This window comes from Malaclemys terrapin, chromosome 2, assembly GCF_027887155.1.
Source record: "Malaclemys terrapin pileata isolate rMalTer1 chromosome 2, rMalTer1.hap1, whole genome shotgun sequence".
In the NCBI taxonomy this organism is placed as follows: Eukaryota; Metazoa; Chordata; order Testudines; family Emydidae; genus Malaclemys; species Malaclemys terrapin.
In genome coordinates, this window is record NC_071506.1 from 270886072 (window position 1) to 270911823 (window position 25752).

Here is a 25752-nt window from a genome sequence, read left to right on the forward strand (position 1 = left end):
GTTTCTGGACCAGGTTGACCATTGTCTTTATCTTGGCAACTGCCTTCTTCAGATTGTCATGGAAGGTTAGCGTGTGATCCAGCTTCACTCTGAGATAGGTCGGAGTAAGGTCATGTCACGCAGTGTTGCCACAGAAGGTCACTTTCAGGGTGCACTTAGCATTTCTGTTATCAAGATGGAATGCAGTGACTGTTGTTTTGTGGGGATTTGGCTTGAGCCTCCATTTCCATAAATATTCCTCCATGGTGCTTAGGTCCTGTTCAAGGTGGACTTGATGTCGCTGAAGGTGGCTGTTTGCATTGCCAGGGCCAGGTCATCTGCATATACAAATCTGTGACCTTGTGACTGAACATCGATTAACGACCTCCCGGTCTTCAGAGCAACAACTCAAGCTACCATAATAGTCCTCTTCAGGGCCAGGTAACACACCAGGTAGGTTCTGGAACAAGGATAACACTGGATAACAAGGATAACTCCAACTTAACACTGAGGATCTTTCCCGGACGAAGTGTGAGCATCTGGCATAACACTGGTGTCCTGACACTCCAAGAAACCCATGTCTCTAAAGATCAGCAGGCCAGCTGCTACTGCATCCATGGTTACAACCTCACGACTAGCCAGCACTATCTGAAATATGGCCTGGCCATTTACGTGAAGAACACCATCATGGATTTTGATGTTTTCCCCCAACTGAAAAAGAAGCCACCTACACAACTGCCACCAGGGTAGGGGAGCTGCACAACGTGTATAAAGCCCCTAATTCAAAATGACTGAAGCCAAGAGCATTAATCCCAGCCCTATACATTGGTGATTTTAACAGCACCACGTTATATGGGGTTATGAAGCTGATAGTAAAGACCTTTCGGACAGGATGTCTGGGGAAGGTCTGCAACTGGACTTTGATCCAAATAGCAATCAGCTTTCCACTCTACTTGTTGGCAACATGATTACATCCTGGACCTCACCATTCGGATCACTAACAAAACCTTATTCTTTTATGAGGTACACCAAATTTCAGGGCAATCTGATTCACTGTACAGATTTTAGAAGACTTAGAAGAGTTGAGATTTAAACAGAAAGCTGTTCTTAACGGTAACTATAGAGCTCTTGCTCTGCTATAATTATGGTTGCACCTAGAGGCCATGACCCCATTGTGTTAGACACTGTCTAGACATATAACACAAAGATGGTACTCACCCAAATGACTTTACAATCTAAATTTAAGACAAGACAGCAGGTGGATAGGACAAGGAGATTGGGGTGATGAGAGCGTATGAGAACAACGAGGCGGTTATGAACAGCGGAATAAGCAGTGGTGCCTAGCCATTGTCAAGTGTTTTGTAGACATCAAGGTATAAAAGTGGATTTTAAAGAGAGATTTAAAGGGAGTAATGTAGTGACCTCAAGTATTTTTACAGAGATCTTCTTCCATGCATTTGGGGTGACATCAGATAGAATATGATGGTATTTGTCTGAAAATTTGACAAACGGACAATTAAAGGTACTATTGCAGGAGTAATGACAGGATTTAGATAGATGATAGGTAGAGTCAGAATATCCATGAAGGGCCTTAAAGTGAAGGCAAGTAGATTGTGCTTGATGTGGTGGAAAAGAGGGTGCCCATGGAAGGATGGAAAGAGAAGGCTGATGTGTTCAAAGCAGTGAGTCAGGAGGATGATTTTTGCAGTGGCCTTTGGTATGGATTTAAGAGGTGGCAAGATTGTATTTGTCAAGGCAAGAGAGGAGGAGGAGGAGGTTGTGATAGCTGAGAAACAAAATGATGAAGGCCTGGAAAAGAGTTTTAGCTATGTGGAAGGAGAGGAAAGGCTGGATCTTGTTGAGATTGTGCAGAAGAAAGCGGCAAAACATGACCTTTATGTATGGGTCTGGAAAGGGGTCTTAGTTAAGGATGACATCCATGTGGTGGTGGTGGTGTTGTCCATAAAAGGGGAAAAGGTTGGTGATAAAGATCAAGAACTCAGTTTTGGTCTTGTTGAGCTTGTATTAACAGTTGGATATCCATGAAAAGTTGTAAGAATAATACTGTGTAGGTGCAGTAAGACTTTTGAGAAGTAGTTTTATACAGTAGAACTTTGTTAATCTGCCCATACTGTAATTACTACAAAAGCGATTCTCTCGCCACTTCATAGTAAAGATTTAGTAGCAAAATCCTGCAGTGAGGATTGGTTATGGTGGTGATAGTTGTGACTCCATAAGTAAGCTGTGTCCAGACTTTCCTTCTAAACCCTGTTTTCAACATTTATCTAACTTTTGATTGGAGTAACAGATTTTTATTTATTTACTTTGTAATGGGTATGCTTAAAATAGGGTCTGAAAAGATCTTTTCCAGAGACTTTGAGAAGTGTTTGATTAAAAATGTTTATGCATGCTGCTTAATTTAAAATTATTTGAATTATTACTTATTTTGGCCCATGTTCGCAGCAATAGGTTTTCAAAAGTCCAAGATTTCACATATGCAGATAGTTTTTGAGACACACAAGCACAGAATGTTTGCCAGAAAATAATTATTTAAGAATCTTTTTCATTAGTTTGACTGCAGTCTGCATCAGGGTAAGCCAGCATTTAATGATATCCGTGTCAGTTTCAGAAGAGCCATAAGGCAATTCTAAATTTTCTCTTTGTAGCTTAGCTATGTTTCTTTGGCTCATCCCCTGCCCTCCACTTGATGTATCATTCAGACCCCTAATTTTCCCTGCTTTACTTGGGCTTTTTTACATTTGTAAATGTTAATTTTGAACATTTACATTGTAACATTAATTTTTTAAAAAATGTGTAACTTATAAATATATATTTTAAAAATGTAGGAGTTGCAGAGCAACATGGGGGAAGCCAGGACTGCTGCCTGGCAAGCGTGGAATTCTTGTATGGGTGGAAGGCCAAACTTTGTGCATCCATTGCATGGATAAGACTTAAGGATCTAAGCTTTTGATTCTCAATTATGAGTGGAACTTGTGTAGTAGACGAATAAGAAGATTGTTGTATATGTTGGTGGTTTTGTAACTGTTTTGTTTCATGAGCAGAATTGTTAGGATGCATATTAATGTGCATTGTTTTTATTTGTATGTGTGCATGAATTTGGTGTTAAGGTTGGGACCAGAGTTATTTATGTAATCGTGGTTTACGATTTCCATAGTTTTGAAAGTTTGGGTTGTTTTAAATGATGTGTTGTTAAATCTTTGAAATTGTAGTGAACAACATTAACTATTTATTGAATGTGTAGTAGTATGTTGAGTTGCTACAGCACCACTTCTCATGGAGGTTGACAGACATTGAGGGGTTAGGGCAGGAATAGTCAATTTTTTTATCAAGGTCCAAATTTCTTGGTCAAGGTAAAGTCAAGATCCAGACTCCAGAGGAACATTTTTCACACCACAATAACGATAATAATAAGGGCAAGTCTACACTACAAAATTAAGTAGACCTAAGTTAGGTCGACGTTCAGCCACTGCAGTAATTACTGCGGCTTTTCATGTCCACACTATGCACCCCTCTGTCGGCAGCTCGTGTCCTCACCAGGAGCACTTCCACCGATTTAACTGGCAATGTGGGGCACTGACAGCCCAGAGCCCTGCTGCCTGGGACTGACAGCCCAGAGCTTCGTCAGCCCCATGGCAGTGGGGCTTTGGCAATCAGCCCCATGCTTACATCGCCTGTTGCTGCCTTACACAGCCCGAGCTGTCAGTAATGGCGATCAAAGGCAGCAATAGGCGATGTAAGTATAAGTAAATAAAAAGATTTCGTCGTCTGTTCAAATGTGTCTGGAAGTCCGGATTTGGCCCGTGATCTGGCTATTGACTACACATGGATTAGGCATTCCAATACCCGGTGAAAAAGGGATGTGTTAGCCCCTTGGTCACAAAGGAAGACTGTGGCAGAAGGAATAGAACCCCAGGGTATGTTTGCACTACAAGTGCTACAGTGGCACAGCTGCCCTACTGCGGCTATGCTGCTGCAGTGTAGACACCTACTACAGCAACAGAAGGGGTTTTTCTAGTGCTGTAGTAAATCCACCTCATTGAGAGGTGGTATGTTGATCTAGTGGCATCTGTAGCGGGGGTTAGGTCAACCTAACTACATTGGATAGAGTGTGAAATTTTTCACAGCCCAGAGTTATGTAGCCAGGTTGACCTAAGTTTTAGGTATAGACCAGGCCCCAGTCTCCTGACTTCCAGTCTCTGATACAGCCACAAGACCATCATTTCACCATGTGTCCTATGACATGGGAGATTCCTTAGGAAAATGTCAGACTTCTTCAAGTTATACTAACAAATGTATTAATAAATGTACCACAGTATATTATGAAATATCATCAGTTATTAAAACTATACTACATTTGTCAAAATAACAGAACATTTTGTGATACAGTATCTTTGCCTTTTTATAGTTTGCTCACTTACTGAACTGAATTAATAAGTAACGTGGGCAATGGAGGCCTCCCAGTCATTAGTACAAATGAGCAGGTTTCTACTGTATTTCAATAATTCTCTCCTGAACTATTTAAATCTAACAATATGCTTTGGATTTTTCACTGCAGTTACTAGAGAGATGGCATGAGGATTCACCATATTGTGGTTCAGTCATTGCTTAGTTCATCAGATGATGTAATAAAAAATCAGTTTTGACATTTGCTGCAGTGATCACTCTGGAAATGAGTTTCTAAGAGCACTAGTGCTTTCTTGTAAAATAAATTTAACTGGATAGAGTAGAAATATAATTTTAAATTTCAGGACATCCGTTTAAAAACATAGACAGTGATGAGTAATGCACTCAGACTGAAACATGTGACTTGTTCTTTAACTCAGTCACGTGGTACTTGGCGATTGCAGCTCCTAAGGAACTTTGGAGAAGTTCCTATAATTCTGAGCCATGTTGTATTTGTTGAGTTATTTGATTAAAAAAATTGCAATGCTGTAGTATAAATAGTGCATATTAGTGAGTAGTGTTCACTGTTTTGGGAACTCTTTTATATTCAACTATGTGTGCTACAGTACCTAGATATAATAGAACAAGTAAATGTTAGACCTAGCTCAGTTCAAAATACTTTTGCTTTTTGCATATTTCTCTCTCTTCTTTAATTCAAAATGTATTTTTTAAAAAAAAAACAACCCACACTTTATTGCAAGCCATCCCAACATTGTATGCAAGTGCTACTATGCAATATAATCCTTCTTATCAAGATTCTAATTTTTGTTGGTTGGGACTCTCCTGTCTTGTCTTTTAAAAGGGGCTATTCCAAAAGTATGAGGATGCTTTTTTGAGGTTTCTTTAATGATAAAAAGTTAACTTGGTAGGTGTCTTAATTTGCTGATATCAGGAAGAAATTGAATATAGAAGCAATTTACTTCTTCCTCTTAGTTATTTTTATATCCTACCCATGACTGTGATATCTAACCACCACATGACATCCCAAAAAGAAAAGGTGTTTTTCATAAGATTATATTCCCTACCTTGTTTCTGCCTGTCTTTCCCCTTGTTAGTGTGCATCGTCTCTGCTGCCACATCCTTATAAGGTTTCTCTCTTTCTCCTTTTTGGTATGAGAGCTTAATGAGGGCTGCTAGGACTCTGTTTATTTTCCTGTTATTTTCTGTCTGGCTCTGTATCATGGTGACGCACCTTCATGCTGACAAGGACTTGGAAGCGGCTTCTTCCATAACCTGTCTTCACTATCCCTTCAGTTGGCCTGAGGGGGTGATTAAAGATCCATATGTGGCATTCTCTTCCATGCCCAAGCTTCTGATCATGCAAACTTTTAGGGGTGATCTGCACTGCAAAGTTAGGATGGCTTAACTACATCGCTCAGGTCTGTGAACATTTCCACACCCCGTGGGATATAATTAAACTGACCTAAGCCCTGGTTTAGACACCACTAACATGATGGAAGAATACTTCCGTTGACCTAACTACTGCCTCTTAGAAAGGTGAATTTACTTCAGTGATGGAAGATCCCTTCTGCCACTGTTGTAACTGTCTACAGTGGTAGAGCTGCACTACTGCAGCTGTGCCACTATAGCATTTCTAGTGCAGACATACCCTTAACAGGACGGAAGAATCCCATGCACTGCTACAGACTAGGGACCGAGTGGGTAGGCAGCAGTTCTGCAGAAAAGGGCCTAGGGGTTACAGTGGACCAGAAGCTGGATATGAGTCAACAGTGTGCCCTTGTTGCCAAGAAGGCTAACAGCATTTTGGGCTGTATAAGTAAGGGCATTGCCAGCAGATCAAGGGACGTGATCATTTCCCTCTATTCGACATTGGTGAGGCCTTATCTGGAGTACTGTGTCCAGTTTTGGGCCCCACACTACAAAAAGGATGTGGAAAAATTGGAAAGAGTCCAGCTGAGGGCAACAAAAATGATTAGGGGGCCTGGAGCACATGATTTATGAGGAGAAGCTGAGGGAACTGGGATTGTTTAGTCTGCAGAAGAAAAGAATATGGGGGGATTTGATAGCTGCTTTCAACTACCTGAAAGGGGGCTCCAAAGAGGTTGGATCTAGACAGTTCTCAGTGGTAGCAGATGACAGAACAAGGAGTAATGGTCTCAAGTTGCAGTGGGGGAGGTTTAGGTTGGATATTAGGAAAAAAATTTTCACTAGGAGGGTGGTGAAGCACTGGAATGGGGAGGTGGTGGAATCTCCTTCCTTAGAGGTTTTTAAGGTCAGGCTTGACGAAGCCCTGGCTGGGATGATTTAGTTGGGGATTGGTCCTGCTTTGACCAGGGTTCTGGACTAGATGACCTCCCGAGGTCCCTTCCATCCTTGATATTCTATGATTCCATGTGCAAAAATTTACTCTCAGGAGTAGACTTGTTGAGGTCAATGAAGCTGCTCATAGGAGTAACGTTACACATCTGCCTAATGTTTGCAATATTGGAGCCTAAGGCTATGTCCACTGCAAAAAAGGTGGTGTTTTTTTTCCTCAGCATGATAACTAACATGCATTAATTATCCTGCTGCAAAATCCTAGTGGAGACAAGGCACTGTAGTTTTTACCACAAGGTAGCTAAGTGAAGTCAACACTAAATCCTGCCCATGGTTGACCTTTCCTAGCTACCTCATGGTAAAACTATAGTGCCATGTCTCCACTAGGATTGTACACCTGCATAGCTAACAAATGGCAGATACTTGTTGGAAAAAATGGGCCTTTTTTTGTCAGTGAAATCATGGCCTAAGTGAGCTGCCGCTGCAGTGGTCCTCTTCCCAGCAAAGCCAGAGTTTGAACTTGGTTTCAAACTACTTCCATCTGGAAAGTTCAGCTAATGCAGAATGAGATGATTCATTTATTAAGCAGTGTTCCACGCCGAGAGCACATTATACCTCTGCTTTATGATCTTCACTGGCTGCCAGTAGACTTCTGGGTGAAATACAGGTTGTTGTGTTTGACCTATACATGACTAAATGGTTTGGGACCTGCTTTACTGAAACAATGGCTGCTCTCCCCATGTGATGCCCACGGCAGCTGTGATCATCCAGGATGCTCAGACTTCATGCCCTTTGGTCAAAATGTGAAAGGGCTGGCGGCATGGAAACTATGTTGGAAACTACATTGATGGCTGTATTAATTGTTAGGAAAGTTTTATTGTTCAGGAAGTTTTTTCATACACTTAACAAAATTGAATGATTGTAGTTATTTTCAAATGTATGGCGTTTAAGATAGGAGCAAATGGAAACACATTTAAATAGATAAAATTAATAATATTTACTTCCACTAGACTAGCAGTTCAGCTGCTTCTCCTTTCACTAATTCACTCCCTCCCAATTCCCCCATTCTTTTCTTCTCTTTTATGCTTTACTTTTTTCATATCCCCCTTTTTTTGTTCTCCTCAAGGACCCCCGACCCCCCGAATAGCCATGTTGCCAACTCAAAATATTTGGTATTTTCCTTAAAACCCCTCCTCCTGGAGCTCTGTGATTTGCTTGAGAATCTCAGTTTTCATATCTAGCTCTCAGGCTGGAGGAGAAGAATTTTAAAAATAAGAATCCTAGGGGCTCCAAAGTCAGTATGCAAATAAAAGTACCCAGCATTTATTTTTAAAAATTAATTATTTTTACGCCAATCCCATATTTTTTTTGTGTGGCCTGACTTAAGATATTTGAATGCTTGGAATTGACAATACTGCCACAGCACCTGTACCACTCTGCTTGCCCAGTGTTTTCTAGCAGCAGCAGAATGAAACTGACATGATCCTCATCAGTTCTGCTTTCATCCTGCTGGGGAAACACAGTGCAAGAGTTAATGCTTCTCTGGCCTGTAGGGCATAAGCGTGGGAGAGAGAGCTCATAGCAGCATAGCTCTTCAGGGAGCTGTGGTGCCAGGGAGGGGGTGGAGTAACCAAGCCAGAAAGCACCCGAGGTTCCAGCTCTCCAAGCTACAACTCCAGAATCTGTGTGGGTATAATTTAGCTTCTCTGTTTAATGCTCCAGTGAATTTCCAGACCACAACCCTTGCAAAGTTAGAGATTTATTCTTGAGAAGAGAATGGGAAGGCGACTGAGAAGGATTTTAACTTGTGGGGTTTCCAGCAGGCTTTTCTACCTGTATCTCATAGGGAAAACTGTAGAAGAAGGTGATTGAGTCCAAAAACTGTGAAAAACAAATTCATAAAATAAACGTTCTGTAAGGAAAGTTCTCATCAATAAAATATATTTCTAAAATCTTCTATGTAACATTAAGGGTCAGATTGTGGCTGGCCCTTGCTCTGGGGCATAACTTGGGAGGAGAGTTGAGAGCTGCTTCTTCCCTTCCATATGCCCTTGAACAGTGGGAAACCACAGTGGTACTCCTTCCTTGCACTCTCTCTGGTAGTGCAGGGACTTTTGCCAGCTAGTACAGCTTGAGGTGTAAGCCTCTCTGAAAGTGAGGAGGAGACAAGTCCTCTTGGGGACCTGATTTCTGGGGGTGTGACTTTGCACTGCTCCATTGTGGGCCTGTGCCATAATCGCACAACCTGGCCCTAAACTATTGTGCAGGCCAGATCATTAGCATCTATTGTAAAGGGACTTAATTCACTTGGGACACAAGTTTTGAGACAGATATCAGGGCATGGGTTCACAAAGGCTGACTGCACAATCATATCTACTGAAATGTGCTCTTACCTGTGGTATTAATAGCCCTTTACCTTATTAAAATTTGGTGTAGTGACTTAAGTACTCTATATTCTCTGTATCTACATAAGGATTAGGACACACCGGTAGAGTAGTGCGGAGAAGCTTTTGTCGATATTGGTTTATGTATCCGTTGTGTTTCCAAGCAAGGGACTTCAATCTTCAGTTTTATGAATCAGGTATCTTTAATAAGGATTTAGTTTATTTAGAATTAAATGTAAAGAAAACAGTAAATATTTTTGAAATCTCATTTACTTTTCAACATTTGTGCTGTCTGTTTTTGTATTTTACTCATCTTGGGTACTGTCTTGATGGGCAAAAAAGTGTGTGTGTGTTTTCTCAATATTGTTAGTTAAAGGCCTTGTCTAGACTCAGATTTAAGGTGTGATGTTAGTATGTGTTAATTGACGTGTGTTAAAAATCTAGTGTAAGCAAGGAACGCTGCCTTTAACATGTACTAAACTGGTGGAGTTAAAGACTCTAAGGATATATCTACACTGCCCATGTTACAGTACGGCTACAGAGCACTGTGACGTGGCAGCGTGGACATGCTTTATTGCCAGGGGAGAGTTCTCCTGGCGATTTAAAAAAAAAAATGGGAAAAAAAAACCCCTCCACCCCGAACAAGAGGTGGTAGCTTTATTGCCGGGAATGCGGCTCCCGGCGATAAAGTGCTGTCTATACTGGCACTTTTCAGCGCTAAAACTTTTGTCGCTCAGGGGTGTGTTTTTTCACAGCCCTGAACGACTAAAGTTTTACTGCTAAAAAGGCTGAGTCTACACTGCCACAACTTGGCCACTCTAGTACAAGCTAAAGTATAACTTGCCTTATTTTGACTGGAGTTTTAGAAGGTATTTGTCAGTTTCATCAAGCCAGCTAACACAATTTAACAACATGCCTTTAAATGTTAGTCTAGACTAAACCATGAATTCAGGCTGACACGTGTGAAGTTGTGTGAGTTAGGTGTGCTGTAGCCTAGGGTCCCTCTAGCCTTTAACATGGCCAACTAATACAGCTTCATATACATTAGTGTGCATTTTAAAACTAGTATTAAGAGGGCTTCTCAGTCATTGAAAAATAACCTTTTTTTGCAAGTGAAGAGACAGTCTCTTGGGGTGAAACTAGACTGTTTTATGAGTAGTTCGTTTCAATTTCAGGTTCTCATGCAGTATTACAATATTCTAGTTAAAAATGTTAAACGTTTTCTTTCAGAGCTTTTTAAGATAAATGAACAATAGGTGCCCTGATCTTTGTTGTTTGTACTTGTCTGAGGTAGGGAATAAGTTATTTGGGACAAGGTGCTTTAGATCTTAAGTGTTTTAACACCGTGTATATTTACAGAGTTATGTAAATTTAATTGTAAACTATTTGGAGATGTAAGCTTTTTGACTATATTTTGTGGTATGTATTTGCCAATGGCTTAATTACTCTATCTTGTAAATTTTTCTTTGCTTTCCTTTAATGTAAATGTTTTAAAATAATTTTAAAGTATTTTAAAATTAAGTTGATTTTAAATTAAACTAACCAAGGACAGGAAGCTAATGCTGAAAACCCAAACTTTTTTTTTCTCAGATATTAGAACATGAAATGTTATGCTGTACCTTCACTCCGTTGGAAGGGATTCGCCTTCTGTATTGATTTTGATGGGGAAAAGGCTTACAATATTTTTATGGGAAAGTCTTATTCCCTGCTACCCTTTTCTTGCCACTAACCCTATGGTAGCTAATCCAGTTGTCATTAGTCTCTCTGGTTCCACATAGGCTAGAAAATGATCTGTTGTTGATAATGGTTGTCAGAAATGGCTCCCCCTTACCACTCCATCTCAAGTGGTATTGAAAAAAGGTCAGCTGCTTACCTGCTAGTGTAACCTGGACAATGATGTTTTCAACAGCATTGAAGAAATGGCGGCAGACACCATGTTCCACTTTCTGTAGCAGTGTTCAAAATAGTCTTGTCCTATCTATGCTAACAGATAAACAATTCAGCATCAGTTGAGGGGAACCCACTGTTAACAATTATTCTAAGCAAGAGTCACTCCCCTATTGTGGTCTAGCCTGTTTATTCCATCTCTTTCTCTCCTTTTGCTCCTTCCTTTCACTTGGTATTGTGTTTATTCCCCTCCGCCTTGCTTTATTTCCCCCCTTCTGGAGCACCAAGTAACTTTAATTAGCACTATGCGTGCTGTGCTTTTGCACAGAGGAGCTTCCTCGCAGCAGCACTAGCGGCAGTGTAAAACTGACACAGATCACAAGATCCTTGTCACTTTCACAGTGGTTCTGTGGGAAGGCATTACTATGTATGACCCAGCTCTGGTAGTTCACAATTAGTACCAGATAGGATGTTCGTGTTAGGAGTGGGTAAGGGAAACTGTGAGCTTTGTGCAATCTAGCACCAAATTTAAAGCTTTGCAGTGTTTGGAAAACCCTGAAAAGTACACTACCAAACCACAATGGGGTGTATGTGATACAGCTAGTTCCCTGCTTGTTGGGAATGTTTTATTTAATTGAAATCGTGAACCTTATTTTAGCCTGACGTATTCTGTGCTACATCAGAACCATTGATATCACTGAGTGATAGGGCAGAATTTGGCCCTTTTGTATTTAGAGAGCTATTGTTGTTCCTGAGCCTGCACCTTGTTATTGTTTTAAATTCTGATTAATGACATGCTCACTAGAAATTTATCCAAATTTAATGGCTTTAAATCACACTTATATTATTATGTTACCATGCGTATATAGTTAATACATGAAATGCACTCCTTGACTCTAAAGGATAGTACCAACCTGTGTTGGGCCCAAAATGTGATCTATGTCATGATTGTAACTATGTGGGGAATTTCATTTGGATACTAAATATATTTTTATTCGGTAATTAATTAATTTTCAAAAGTATGATTATTCCCTCTGGTCTGTTAATTATCATTTTTTTGTCAGTTAACAGAGAAGCTGTATTTACTGAGAGAGGAGGAACAAATGGATTAGTAGCATAGTAGTCTAGTAGGCTACTAAATGGTAACCCACCTCTACATTTTAGTAGAATATCAAATCTTAAGATGAAAATTCTTTTGATCTCCTTTGCTGCTTCCTCCCTTTCTCCTTTTTCGTACAATCCAAATGTAGTGTTCAATATTGAGGGCATATTCAGGTAAAACTCTAACTGATAAATATGCTCTAGGAACTATTTTGGGAAAGTGCTATGTCCTGTGTTAAACAGGAGGTCAGAATAGATCAGGGGTTCTGAAACTGGGGGTCATGACCCCTGAGGGGGTCATGAGGTTATTACATGGGGGTTGCAAGCTGTCAGCCTCCACCCCAAACCCCGCTTTGCCTCCATCATTTATAATGGTGTTACAAATTAAAACACTTTTTATATATTTAAGGGGGAGGGGTTGCACTCAGAGGCTTGCTATGTGAAAGGGGTCACCAGTACAAAAGTTTGAGAACCACTGGTATAGATGATCACAATGGTCCCTTCTGGCCTTGGACACTGTGACCCTATGACGTCAAAGAGCTAGAAAATAGTGTGTCAGTAAAAGTTTTGAAAACATTGGAGTCTTGTCTGAATGACAACTGTCTGTTGCATTCAGGGTACCTTTTAATATATTTTTTTAATTATAAACTCTATCACCAAATTGTATACATGCTTAGACTATGATAACCAAGCAACACTGCTGTAAACCCCATCTCCTTTCTATTTTTTTCATTTTCACTGATAGATTACAGTCTACATTTTAGACATGAAACAATTTGGGGCAGGGGCCATATCTTCTTTGTATTCAGAGATTTGTCTAATGCTCTCCTTGGGTGCTATAAAATAACATTCCAAAATCTTTAAAGTTAAATAAGAGTTACAAAGTTCAAATAAAAACAACGAGGAGTCCGGTAGCACCTTAAAGACTAATTGATTTATTTGCGCATGGTGTTTTTGTGGATACAGACAAACATGTCTACCCCTCTGATAAAGTTCAAATAAGAATAAAGGGAAAAAAGAAGTTAAAATACACGAGGGGAAAAAAGAGATACTTCCTAATGAGATTTGAAAATAGATGAAGGTTTTGGGTTCCTTTTTCTCTTCTCGTTCTCTTTCTTTTATTGTTTGTCAGTCTTTTCATTTTTCTTTTACTTCCATTGTCTTTCTATATGTCTCATCTTGTCTTTTTTTCTTTAAGGTTCAGGCTGGCAGCTGCTGAAGAAAATTAGTATCACTTCTTTCCAGAAGAACTTTATTCACAAAGCCTACTGTTGAGTAAAATTGACTAGCAGCCCTAGTCCTATGTCTCTTAATCACAAGTTGTCCTACTGGTTTAATTGAGTAAGGGCCATGGGATCAAGCCTTTGTGTTGGAGGATCTAAGTCAGTTAATCAACTACTGTGATTAAAATGATTCTGTGCAGGAGTGTGAAGTTACTCGTATTGTCTAGCTGCTGCTTTTTTTGAAGATGTCACTTCGGTTTGGGTGGCAAGGGGAAGAGGTAGGAATCTCAGAATGAATTGAAGATGGCCTACCAACGTGTACATCGTTGTAGATCTCAGACACTGGTACAAAAACTCAAGTCAAACCACTGGGAAATATGATGAGTTATACAGTAGAACCTCAGAGTTATGAACACCAGAGTTACGAACTGACCAGTCAACCACACACTTCATTTGGAACTGGAAGTACGCAATCAGGCAGCATAGAACAAAAAAAACACAATACTTTAGCGTACTGTGTTAAATGTAAACTACTTAAAAAAAGGGGGGGGGGTTAAAAAATGTTTTGATAAGGTAAAGAAACTGTTTTTGTGCTTGTTTCATTTAAATTAAAATGGTTAAAAGCAGTATTTTTTTCTGCATAGTAGTTTCAAAGCTGTATTAAGTCAATGTTCAGCTGTAAACTTTTGAAAGAACAACCATAACTTTTTATTTAAACTTACGAACATTTCAGAGTTACGAGCAACCTCTATTCCCGAGGTGCTTGTAACTCTGAGGTTCTACCATATTGCAATAGAAAAGTAATGCAGGTGGAGTCAGTATTTGTCAAATGATGAAGGGAAAGCAATTTTTATTCAAAATTTTACAGAAAGCTGTTTTAAAGCAAAGATGGTATAAATAGAAATATTAATTTAATGTGCAATGTTAATTACTTAACTCATAAATGTACACAAAACCTTACGAGATACATGGTCCATACCTGGAAGAATTTCCATTAACACATGTAAAATAAGGGCCTGATCCTGTGATCCCTTACTGCTAATGTAGTTGTCCCATTGATTTCAGTAAGACTACATGTAATTACAACAATACAGTTGGTAGTAAGGTTTTCAGGATTAGACTACTAGAGACAATAGCTTAACTTTAAAGACCCTTCAACTTCAAATCTAGTCAATTGGGGGGAAAAAACCAGGTTCGGTTAGTATATCTGTCCCTGAATCCCGCTGCCATTTTTTGTAAATTTACGACCACTCTTTCCTATTTTTTTCCTCTTACCTGCTGCCTTGTGGAAGATTCATAGCAACCATAGGTGTAACTGACTATACCCCAAATGCTGTCAAATGCACGAAGTACGTAAACTGGGCGGGAAAGTGAGGAAATATTTTTTTCTTATTTTTCAGTTTAGTAATTTTGGGGGTGTAAGTTGTAACCGAAGGCAAAACGTTTTCAAACGAAAATGTGACAATTATGTGTTATGATGTTCCTTTACATTTGCATCATCATATACTCTGTACAGCTTGATCCTTCACTGCTTATGTGGTCACTCTCTGTTGTAGTTAGCGGGAAGACTGGCTGAATGAAGCACTACATAACTTGGGCATTAAGGCCCATATCTTGTAACAAATTTGCCTCTACCCCCAGCACCTGTGCAGAGCCCCTTTTAAATCAGTGGGATGCTGTGCGGGCATGGGGGTCTGTGTACATTAAGCTAATTGCAAGACTCGGGCTGACATTACTTTTCAGGAGGCTTATAATACTTATTATTATTGGTTATAAAAGTGTCTCCTGAGTAGAAACTTGTTACCCAAGTTCCAAGCCCTCATCTAACTATTCCCTTTCTTCAGATTTACAAAATATAAAATAAAAATCAGTTTTTAGGGTTTTGATAGATAGGAATTTCACCTTCCTCCCTCAGATAGACTTCTTGCATTGCTCTAATAGTGTTGTTTTGTAAAATAAAAAAATGTGCAGGTGATTAATTCTGAAGGTGATTAATTCTGCTTTGACTTTATTTCTAAAAAAAAAGTTTAAAAAATTAAGTATTTCTTTTAGAAACTGAAATGCTATATTTGTCGGCCATTTTTGTAATTCCATAAATTAATGCAGTACTTAGCATGAGCTTCTGTGTACATATGCAGAAATGAAGTCTAGATTTCAAATTAAGGGCTTGTCTGTACTGGAAAGTTGCTCTGGTTTAATTTAAGGTATAATTTAAAATGGATTTAGTTAAACCAGTGCAAATCCTGGGCATGTTTTAAATCACGAACTACACCGAGTTAGCTTAACTGGAGTGAAAAGCCCTTCATTGGCTTGGTCTACACTTAAAAGTTGTGTTGGCATAGCTGTTTTGGTCAGAGGTGAGAAAAAACTTTTGCCAACAAACCCCACAGTGTAGATGCAGCGATGTTGACTGAATGATGCTTTTTCTGACAGAAAAACTCCCTTTCTTGGTGTAGGGCTGCATCTATGCTAGGGGACCATCCTGGCATAGCTGCGTAATGCGAAGTAGACATACTGGGTGTCTACAGTAGACTTTTTTTAACTTAAGGCCTTGTCTACATGGGGAAATTGACAAGAACAGATATTGTGGAATAAATTGTTCTGGAATAGCTCTCTGTGTGGACAGTATTCCAGAGTAAAAGAAATTGTATTTTGTTTTTTTCCTACTTTTTATTCTGTAATAAAATAAATTTTACTCTGGAGTACTGTCCACATGATGGATTAAGCTAAACTGTAAAAGGGCATTCTTATTCTGGGGATATTTTGGTTATACCAAAATAATTATTCTGGAATAGCTACTTCAGCAAATTTCCAAGGGTAGACAAGCCCAGAACCTTTGCAGCTTCTGTGTTCAGACAAGATCTTAGGCCTAAAAATGTTCAACTCAATTGGGTTAGAAAGAGTTCTTATCAATTTAAGCTAAATTGATATTATGAAATCTTAAACCCATTTAAAAGTATCCACAACAGAAATCTGCACCAATTTAACAACACCAATTTCTAAAATATTCAGTTAAATCATTAAAGCTTTTGTATATGGACAAGCCTTAAGAGTCAATGTTTCTTTTTTTAAAAAACACAGGATAAATCTGGAGTAACCCCATTGATTTTATTGGCATTAATCTGGATTTACAACTACGTAATTGAGAAGGGAATTTGAACCTAGAATTTCAGTTTTCAAGTATAGCCAGAGAATAAAATTCTCTGGTCCTCTCTGGGTTTGCCAGCTATAGCTCAGTGTTACTGTCAGGATTTTAATCTCTGGACTGGAAACCGACCTCTGATTATTGAATCAAGTATTAAACCCCCTTCCCTTGTCTCCCTCCCCCCCCCCCCAACCAAACTAAGCTAGACACAAAACAAAATGTTTCCCAACAAACCTGTGTTATTTTCTTTTACTAAGGAAACTCATAATTACCATACTATTTAAACTGATTCGCCTTTAAGAATAGATCAGCGCAAATGGAATAATGATTGCTTTTTTTTTTTTTTTTTCTTTCTGTGCAGTGCCAATAGAAGGAAACTTTGCCAGGGGCCATTTGGGGGAGTGGGAAGGGCGAGTTTCTTAGGGGACATTTCTCGGAGCAGGTTTTCCAGCGAGTCAATTTCAAACTGGGTTGGGGAAAAGTAGCAGCGTCTCTAGAAAAGGGTTAAAGAAGCCCCTGAATTTCAAGCTAAAAGCCTGCCTTGAATAGCCCCTTAATACCCAAGACGTGCTAGAGAAGGAGGAGGGATCCATTTGTACGTGTTGCAACTTTTAGTGGTGCTTTGTTAAATGGGAAGGTACGGTTCGCGGCCGGGGGGGAGGCTGAAGGGGGAAATAAAGCGTGTTGAAGTCTGGCTCCTACCCTGCTTTGGAGGTGTTTGCCAGAAAGGGACTATGGGGAGGACAGCTTGCACTCGCCCTGGGGCTAATGTGACAGGCTCTTCGTCCGCAGCCCTCCCGGGAGCAGCCGCGGCGCGGAGAGACGTGCTGTTCCTCATGCTCTTGCGGAGTTCGCGTTGCATTGTGCAATGCAAGCCCTTGGTGTATTTCTCTTCGCTGCTGCGGCACCAGTGTTACAATACCGCAGCCAGGCTGCTGCTGGGGAGCGGGGGTGGCTGGGTGAGGGGCCCGTCCGATGAGGGGGCCGCTTTGCGTAGCTCGAACAGCCGGGACTGGTGGCTCCGGCTCCTGTCAGGGCGAATCCAGGCCGCACATTGGTGGCGCCCGCAGCCGTCGGATCTACTTTCTCTAGCCCTGCTTTTTTTCCCCTCCCCTTCCCCTCTCCTCCTCCTCCTCCGGCGGCTCCAGTCTGGCTCGGGGAGGATCCCGAGAGCTGAAGTTCCGAGGCGATTCGGGGCTCGCGGAGCGGCCGCTGTCATGGGGGCTCTGGCAGGACACGTCTAGAAGCGCGCCTGCCCCTTGTCTGTGCCCAGGCTCCCGGGGAAGTGCTCGCAGCCGGCGGTGGATTTGGGGGAGTAACATGGCTGATCTAAGGGAGTGCTGAGCAGTTTGTGTCTCTGTACGACGCTGGGCTTGGATTGTAACATGTAAATAACTTCTCCTTCCTCTGGACAGTAAGCCAGGGCACCGATGCCAGCCCCTCCATTTTCCAAAGAGGTTTTGTGAGAGGTTCTCAGGCTCTGGATTATGTTGTGCAAAAACAATTCGCTGGGGGTGAGTGTTGTCTTGCGTTTAACTTCTTTGTATTAAAGGGCAAAATGTGACAGGCGGCACGGGGCTGCATATGGCAATCTGCATTATAATTCTGTGGAGACAGATGGGGGTGTCAACATAAGGAGGGGTAGTGGGAGCTGAGGCAGTAGGTTGGAAACTTATCAGGAGTACTGTGGTGACACTGACACTCTAGAGAGATTTTTCACACCCTTCGGTCAAAATCCATCTCCTGAGATCAAAATGTATATATCAGTCCAAGTTACAGGTTCACTATATAATCTTCAACCTCAAATAAAAGACGCAGGCTCAGGACTGACAGGTGTTATATGACCAATAATCGGGTCATTTGTTTCTAAGTGTGTGTGTATGTGTAATGTACATGTTCTTTTAAAAAAAAAACACTTTTTTTTTAACGTGGCCTAAATATAATAAATAAAACTAATTTTATTAGCCTTTTTTTTCTTCACTTGAGTGCTGGGGTGTCCTGAAACTTAAAAGTAGAGTAAGGAATAGGATTATTTCTTCTATATATTTCTTAAATATTCTACACATGCACATAGCTGTTCTTGTAAAACAATGCAATCTTAACCATTTTCACATAATTTTAAAATATAGTATGTTTACAAATTTTAGATTCTCTTCCCCATCCTTTTCCTGCTCATATTAATTTTAAATCAGAAAAATACTATTATATGACCTGTTTGTAAAATATACTGAAAATACAGCACATACTGGATGTTTAAACTATCTTATATTTTGATCTGTGATCTATGAGCAATGAACAAATCGATCAAAAGTCAAAGAATGGATTATGTAACTGGTTTGGTTCAGTGAATTTGATACAAACTATAAGGGAGAAGAACTGTTAAGTATGATGTTTTAATGTTGTGCTTATGGCCCAGTTAATTCAGTGTCCATACTGTTCTTGAACTGTGACTTTATCATGTAACTAATGCTAGATACTAAATATCAAACATTTGACAAGTGAAACATTTGTTAGTAATGTACTAGATTCATTGTATGTTTGAAACACTTCCATAAGCGTATGTGTAATTTTTATTATTTGACTTGTCAGTCTTTGTAGTATAGTATGATTCTTGCATTGTTCAAAAGGGACACTTTAAAGAACCTTATGCCAGTATTAAAGTAGTCACATGTTGTTGTTATGCCCGTGGAAGATAGAAAAGACAAATAGTAAATTTTGCTATTGCAAAACTAAAGCAAATATGCCAACATTTGAAGGCTTTCAGTGAACATAAAAATAATATAGGCTCAAATAAATAAAATTAAACATAGCAGAAATGCTAAGTATAGCTATAGTCGTACATTAGCATACGGTAAATACCTAATGTACTATGTTAATGCATAATAAAATGCACACTTCCTGTAGAAAAAACTGTAGTTCACTGCCTGCTTAGTGGAAATATTTTAAACCACTATGGTTATAAGACAATTGGAGACAAAAGACAAGATATACTTTTATCAACAGTGCTAATGTGATGCAGCTGCATCCATGCTAACCATTCATTAATGTCTCATTAAAAAGCACTGTACATTTTGTTTCTTAATGTTTTAAAAGCATGCCCCTTTTAAACCATCCATCAAAAATATCCTTTCCTTCTGACAATATGCTTTGAGTATATTGGCTACCTAGAATAATATCTTTGTCAGACTTGTGTACTCTGTTGACTTATGTCCTGGCATAATGAAATATTACTTATTCTGCATTCTTCTTTCTCAAAGAGAGAACCCCTTAGCTTTTTAGTGAAATTGTGGATTCAGATTTTTTTGTTTTAATAGTTTATTTTACATTATGGCATTTGACAATTTTTTGTCATGACAGTGGAATGTGATCACAGCATGTAAACTTCCTTAGCATAGATTATTCACCACATTTCCCCAAAGAACATTCTCCTAAAGGTGAACTGCATAGCCAAAATGAAAATAAATCATGTATGGATTTCTTCTTTGAATGTGTCTTCTGACCAGGCTGTAGGGGCTGTTCAGCACGGCAGCCTTTTTAAAGGGACATTGCCAACCTGAAATCTAGTCAGCAAAAAAAAAAGTGTGTGGGGGGGGAGGGAGAAGACTCTCCCGGTCTCCATCCCTCACAGCTGTGCCAATTTATGTTTTCCCTAGTTTTTGAAATGTTTTTTTCTCTCCACGCTTGAGTTTGAAGAATTCAGCCCAGCAAAGTGGGAACTTCCTATACACAGGATAACAGGGAGCATGACGATCAACAGTATTGTCAAATGCACAGTGTAAACAAACTGAAATATTTTTCTCTAATCTGTATTTTAGTTCTAATAATCTTAGGAGTTAAAAGGTAACAATAGTGGGTAATGCTTTTTCAGAGAAGTATGATTTTTTTTTTAATAAGTTGACAGTGTGCCTTTAGCTAACCGTTTATAATTCTATTTTTCCTCAATGAAATCTTTTTGGCACAACCTGGTTCATTGGCAATATCCCACAGTGTGTTATCTCAGATATCCAATGTCGCATTGCAATCCATGGCATTTGCTGTGTCATAGTGGTACATTCCAGGATACCTTCAGTGAACCAGGAAATGCCATTAGGAGTTTGGAAGGAGATAATTGGGAAAATATTATGGCGGAGTGATAGTCACATCATAATGAAGATCAGTAGAGAGTTTTCAGTTTAATGGGAGTCTTAAATGTTTATATCTGGTAATCCAATAGAAATTTAAATAAAGTTTGTTAAACTGTATTTTTGTGGGGGATCCAGGGTTTGTGGAAAATATTCAGCAAACAAATATATGTTTAATTCAATCTTGTTTAGGTATTTTCAGTGCTGGACTTCTTAGGCTAAAAACAAGTACTAAAATAAGTGGCAAAACAGCACAGCTTTAATACATAACAAAACAGACCTATTTTTATCTAGGAACGGTGTCTACTTTGTGAAGAAATGTCTTCGTGTGTTTTTGAAAACACATCAAAGTAATAATACTGTACAGTGCCTCATGTAGGATTTATTTTCCTCTTGCTGTGCACATGCAACACCAACCTTAATGGGAGATCATTTTGTATATACTGAGGATATTTGATCTCTTCCATTAGTGATGTTTTAAAAGTTAGTAAAATGTTGCTCTACACATTTTCTTCTTACCTTGCTACCACACGCAGCCCATATGTTGTGTAGGATCACTGTTTAAATGTTGTTTTGAACAAGTGTGGTTTACGCTAATGGTGCTTTTACAATACTATAGCTGAAAAAAAGTGCGGTGTGCTAGTTCAACCAATGTTTGCATTCTAATTGTCACAATATTGAAAAGTAAAATTAAATATCTTGGATTATATTATGAAATTGGACACTAATAGAAACTGAAGCCCTGCATTTTCAAACCGGACCTCAGTTTTTGCAGATGTAATATTATTTCAGTAATGAGTTGTTTTGTTTTAAATACTATTGAGAAGTGCACATGCTTAAATTGAATAGTTGTGTAGTCTTATTGCAAACTGTGTAATTTTTTTCCCACTTTTTGATTTTGTTACCCTTGTTCACTGTCATGCCTAAAAGGAGGCCCCAGTTCTGTAAAAGAATTTACATGCTCAGCCTGTAAGGGAGTTTAGATTACTTCAGTGGGACTCTCTCCGGGAGGAAGGATGAGTGTGGATTTTTATTACTTATCATTTTATAGTCGTCACAGGTATTCTTCACAAAACAGGCCTCTGCCTCAGACAGCTTACAATCTAAATGTTGGATTTAACAGACAAGTGAAAAGGAAGGAAGGAGAGGATCAAGAAAAGACATAGTATATGGATAATTGGTTATTTAAATTACACACTTATACCATTAAGATGTATATATGTCTGTTGTTTGTTTTTGTTCAAGTGAGAACAAAGGACTTGCCACACTAGTTCAGAACAATGGTCCATCTAATCCAATATGCTACATGAGTTGAAGAAAGGTGCAAGAAATTCTGACATGGACAATTATGGAATAATCTGTTCCATAAGGGATCTGTTAAGAGATTGAATTATGTCTTGAAGCATAAGCGGTTATGTTCTTTCCAAGCTTTTAAAATTCTACCTGATGTAGCTGTGAGTGTTTGGCACCATAATCAGAAGTGTCTTTAGGAGTGGTTTGAATGAGACAAGGGTGGAAGGTTGACAAATAGATTTTTGAAGGTCTTTGCAAGCCAGTTGGACAGTGTGAAAAGAGCATGGTGCTGTTGGCAGAGCAGAGAGTACAGAATGGAGAGAATGTGGAAGGAGACCAGTTTGGAGATGTAGTGCATTGAAAGGAAGGGCTAGAAATTTGAACTTGATGTGCAGCACAGTAGGGAGTCAACATAGTGACTCAAATTGGGGCATGATATGGTTTAAATGAAGGGTGAGAGAGACTGTGTAGGCAGCGGTATTATGGCTGTACCGAGAAGGATGAGGTAAAGGTCCAAAAGACCCTGAGAGGAACATGATTGGCCATGTTAGGTCAGACCAATGGTTCATCTTGTTCACTGTCCTGTCTTCTGACAGTGGCTGGTGCTAGATGCTTCAGATGGAATGAACAGAACCAGGGGAACTATTGAGTGATCCATCCCCTGTTGTCCAGTCCTAACTTCTGGCAGTCAGAGGCTTAGGGACATCCAGAGCATGGGGTTGCATCCCTGACCATCTTGGCTAATAGCCATTGGTGGAGCTATCCTCTATGAACATATCTAATTTTTCTTTGAACCCAGTTATACTTTTGGCCTTCACAACCTTCCTTGGCAATGAGCTCAAAAGGTTGAGTGCATTGTGTGAATAAGTACTTCCTTATGTCTGTTTTAAACCTGCTGCTAATTCATTTCACTGGGTGGAACCCTGGTTCTTGTGTTTATACAAAGGGCTAAATAGCACTTCCTTATTCCCTTTTCCACACTTTCTCTATGATTTTATAGATCTCTACCTTATCTCTCCTTTGTCGTCTCTTTTCTAAGCTGAAGAGTCCCAGTCTTTTTAATATCTCTTCATATGGAAGCTGCCCCAGACCCCTAATCATTTTTGTTGCCCTTCTCTGCACTTCTTCCAATTCTAATATACCTTTTTTTGAGATGGAGCAACCAGAATTGCATGCTTTATTCAAGGTGTGGGCGTACAATGGATTGATAGAGTGGCATGATATTTACTGTCTTATTATTTATCCCCTTTCTAATGGTGCCTAACAGTCTGAAAGCCTTTTGGATTTCCACTGCACATTGAGTGGATGTTTTTGGAGAACTATCCACAATTACTCCAAGATCTCTTTCTTGAATAGTAACAGCTAATTTAGACCCCATCATTTTGTATGTGTAGTTGGGATTATGTTTTCCAGAATGCATTCGTTTGCATTTATCAACATTGGATTTCATCTGTTATTTTGTTTCCCATTCATCCAGAGTATCTCTTTGCAGAGAGCTTTGGCCTTAACTATGTTGAGTAAGTTTGTATCCTGTAAAAAATTTGCCACCTCACTATTCACCCCTTTTTCTATATCATTTATGAATATGTTGAACAGCACAGTCCCAATACAGATCCTTAGGGTACCCAGCTACTTACGTCTCTCTCCATTGTGAAAACTGACCATTTATTCCTACCCTTTGTTTCCTATTTTTTAACTAGTTACTGGTCCATGAAAGCACTTTTCTTCTTAACCCATGACTGCCTACTTTTCTTAAGAGCCTTTGATGAGGGACCTTGTCAAAGGCTTTCTAAAACTCCAAGTGCACTACAAAGTTCATTGGATCACCCTTGTCTGCATGTTGACCCCCTCAAAGGATTCTGATAGATTGGTGAGGCATGATTTCTCTTCACAGAATCCATGTTGACTTTTCCCCCCACAAATTGTGTTCATTTATGGTCTGATAATTCTGTTCTTTACTATAGTTTCAACCAACTTGCCTGGTACTGAAGTTAGGCTTACCTGCCTCTAATTGGCAGGGTCACCTCTGGAGTCTTTTCTGAAAATAGGCATTGCATTAGCTATCCTCCAGTCATCTGGTACAGAGGCTGATTTTAAGTGAGGGGCGACATACCACAGTTAGTGGTACTACAGTTTTCTATTCGAGTTCCTTCAGAACTCTTGGGTGAATACCATCTGGCCCTGGTGACTTATTACTGATTGATCTATTAATTTGTTCCAAAACTTCCTCTATTGACACTTCAATCTTTGACACTTGTCACCTAAAAAGAATGGTTCTGCTGTGGGAATCTCCCTCACATCTTCTATAGTGAAGACTGATGCAGAAGACCTTGCCGTAGTTGAGGCACATAATCAGGGAATGTGTCCAGAACCGTTTTTTTATCCTTACCCATGTTATGTGACTATGGCCAGGAAATAAAGAGCTATTTCTGTCTGTCACACCTGCCTTACAGAGTGTACAAATGGCTTGGCCATTGAGACAGAAAGAATTACAATTTGTTGTAGGTTCAAAACTGCTCACAAAATGGAGGCCTGAATTGAAAATCTGTCTCGGTGTTGTTAAACTTTAGCAGATTGATGATGATTTCAACAAGAAAACGGATAGTTGGACAGTGCTATCTCAACAGACTTTATTGGTCATAGGAGTGAGTAGAACATCAGCCCAGAGTGCTTGTGAGAGAAATTGTCTTGCATTGGTTATGAGGATGGAGTCCAGAAGTCAGAGGAATATAACATTAAATTGAGGGTGGGAAGGAGAGATTTTAGTCCCTTTTTTTCACCTCAGTCCATCTTGATGCAATTGTTTGTCTCTTAGCAAGCTCTTTTCAAGTGTATTTAACCATCTCCTCCTTCCATTTGGCTCTTGTTCTTTTCCATTAGAAAGGTGATATTTTAATTAAACAGTTGTAAAGGTAATTCCAGTTGGTATTTCGGAAGCACAATATTAGTTTTTAAAGTCTAGGTCTGAGAGGGAGACTATCATATTGAAGAGCGATGGAGGATTTTTGAGTCAAGGTCGAGGGTGTTGAGAGATGGTTTGTGTGGACTTGGATATAGTCTTTTAGGAATCTCTTCCTAAAACTGGGATGGGAAAAGACTTTTTTTTTTTTTTTTAAACCTTTGTACCATCTGCTCTTAGTGTAACGAGTAATATATTGTTCTTTCACAACTTACTTATTTCCTCATAATATCAGCATACATCTTGTCTATATGATGGTGTTTAACTGATGGCTATTGTCAAAATAAAATTTTGATCAGTACAATTAAAAAAAAAAAAAAAAAAAGCTGAACTCTGTTATTGGCTCCCGGCAACTACTATTTAGTTGTTGAACCTCAGTCATTAATGTAGCTTTCATGGAGATCTTTGGAAACCAAGTGCTGTGTATCTAAGACCTGGTCTACACTAGAAAATTAGGTTGGTTTAACTATGTCCGGGCATTGTTAAGCAGACATAAGTCCCTGTGCAGACAGTGCTAGGTCAACGGAAGAATTCTTTCATTGATCTAGCTACTGCCTCTTGGGGAGGTGGATTACTTGTGCCCATGGGAGAACCCCTTCTTATCAGCATAGGTGGGGTCTACATTGAAGTGCTGCAGCGTTGCAGTTGAGCCACTGTAGCTTTTTAAGTGTAGAAGTACCCTAAATTAATCATAAGCATTTACTACTGTAGCTATTTCTGTTGTCTTTTGGATGCTCAAAAAAAAAAAAAAAACTTTCTAAAGTCTTGTTTGACTGTTGTGTAGAATTTTATTTTAATGTATTGATATGTAGTTCCTGATTATGGCTAGCATTATGATGGGGGAAGTGGTGGTCCCAAGAATTGATGGTAGAGCTTGCTTTTGGAATTCAAGTATAAAAGACTTTTTTTTGCTCATTTT

At 39.4% G+C, this 25752-nt stretch overlaps 1 protein-coding gene across 8 annotated transcripts in view; it reads left to right on the forward strand.

Annotated features, from left to right (window-relative positions):
* The window catches only part of KMT2C (lysine methyltransferase 2C), a 315048-nt gene that overhangs the window by 9203 nt on the left and 280093 nt on the right, over positions 1-25752 (forward strand). The window contains exon 1 of one of the 8 annotated variants that reach the window (XM_054021180.1): positions 17633-17974. The exons of the other annotated variants lie outside the window; for them this stretch is intronic. The gene's annotated coding sequence lies outside the window, so the exon portion shown is untranslated. Of the gene's footprint in view, positions 1-17632; positions 17975-25752 lie in introns of those variants that run through there. 8 annotated transcript variants of the gene reach the window in all.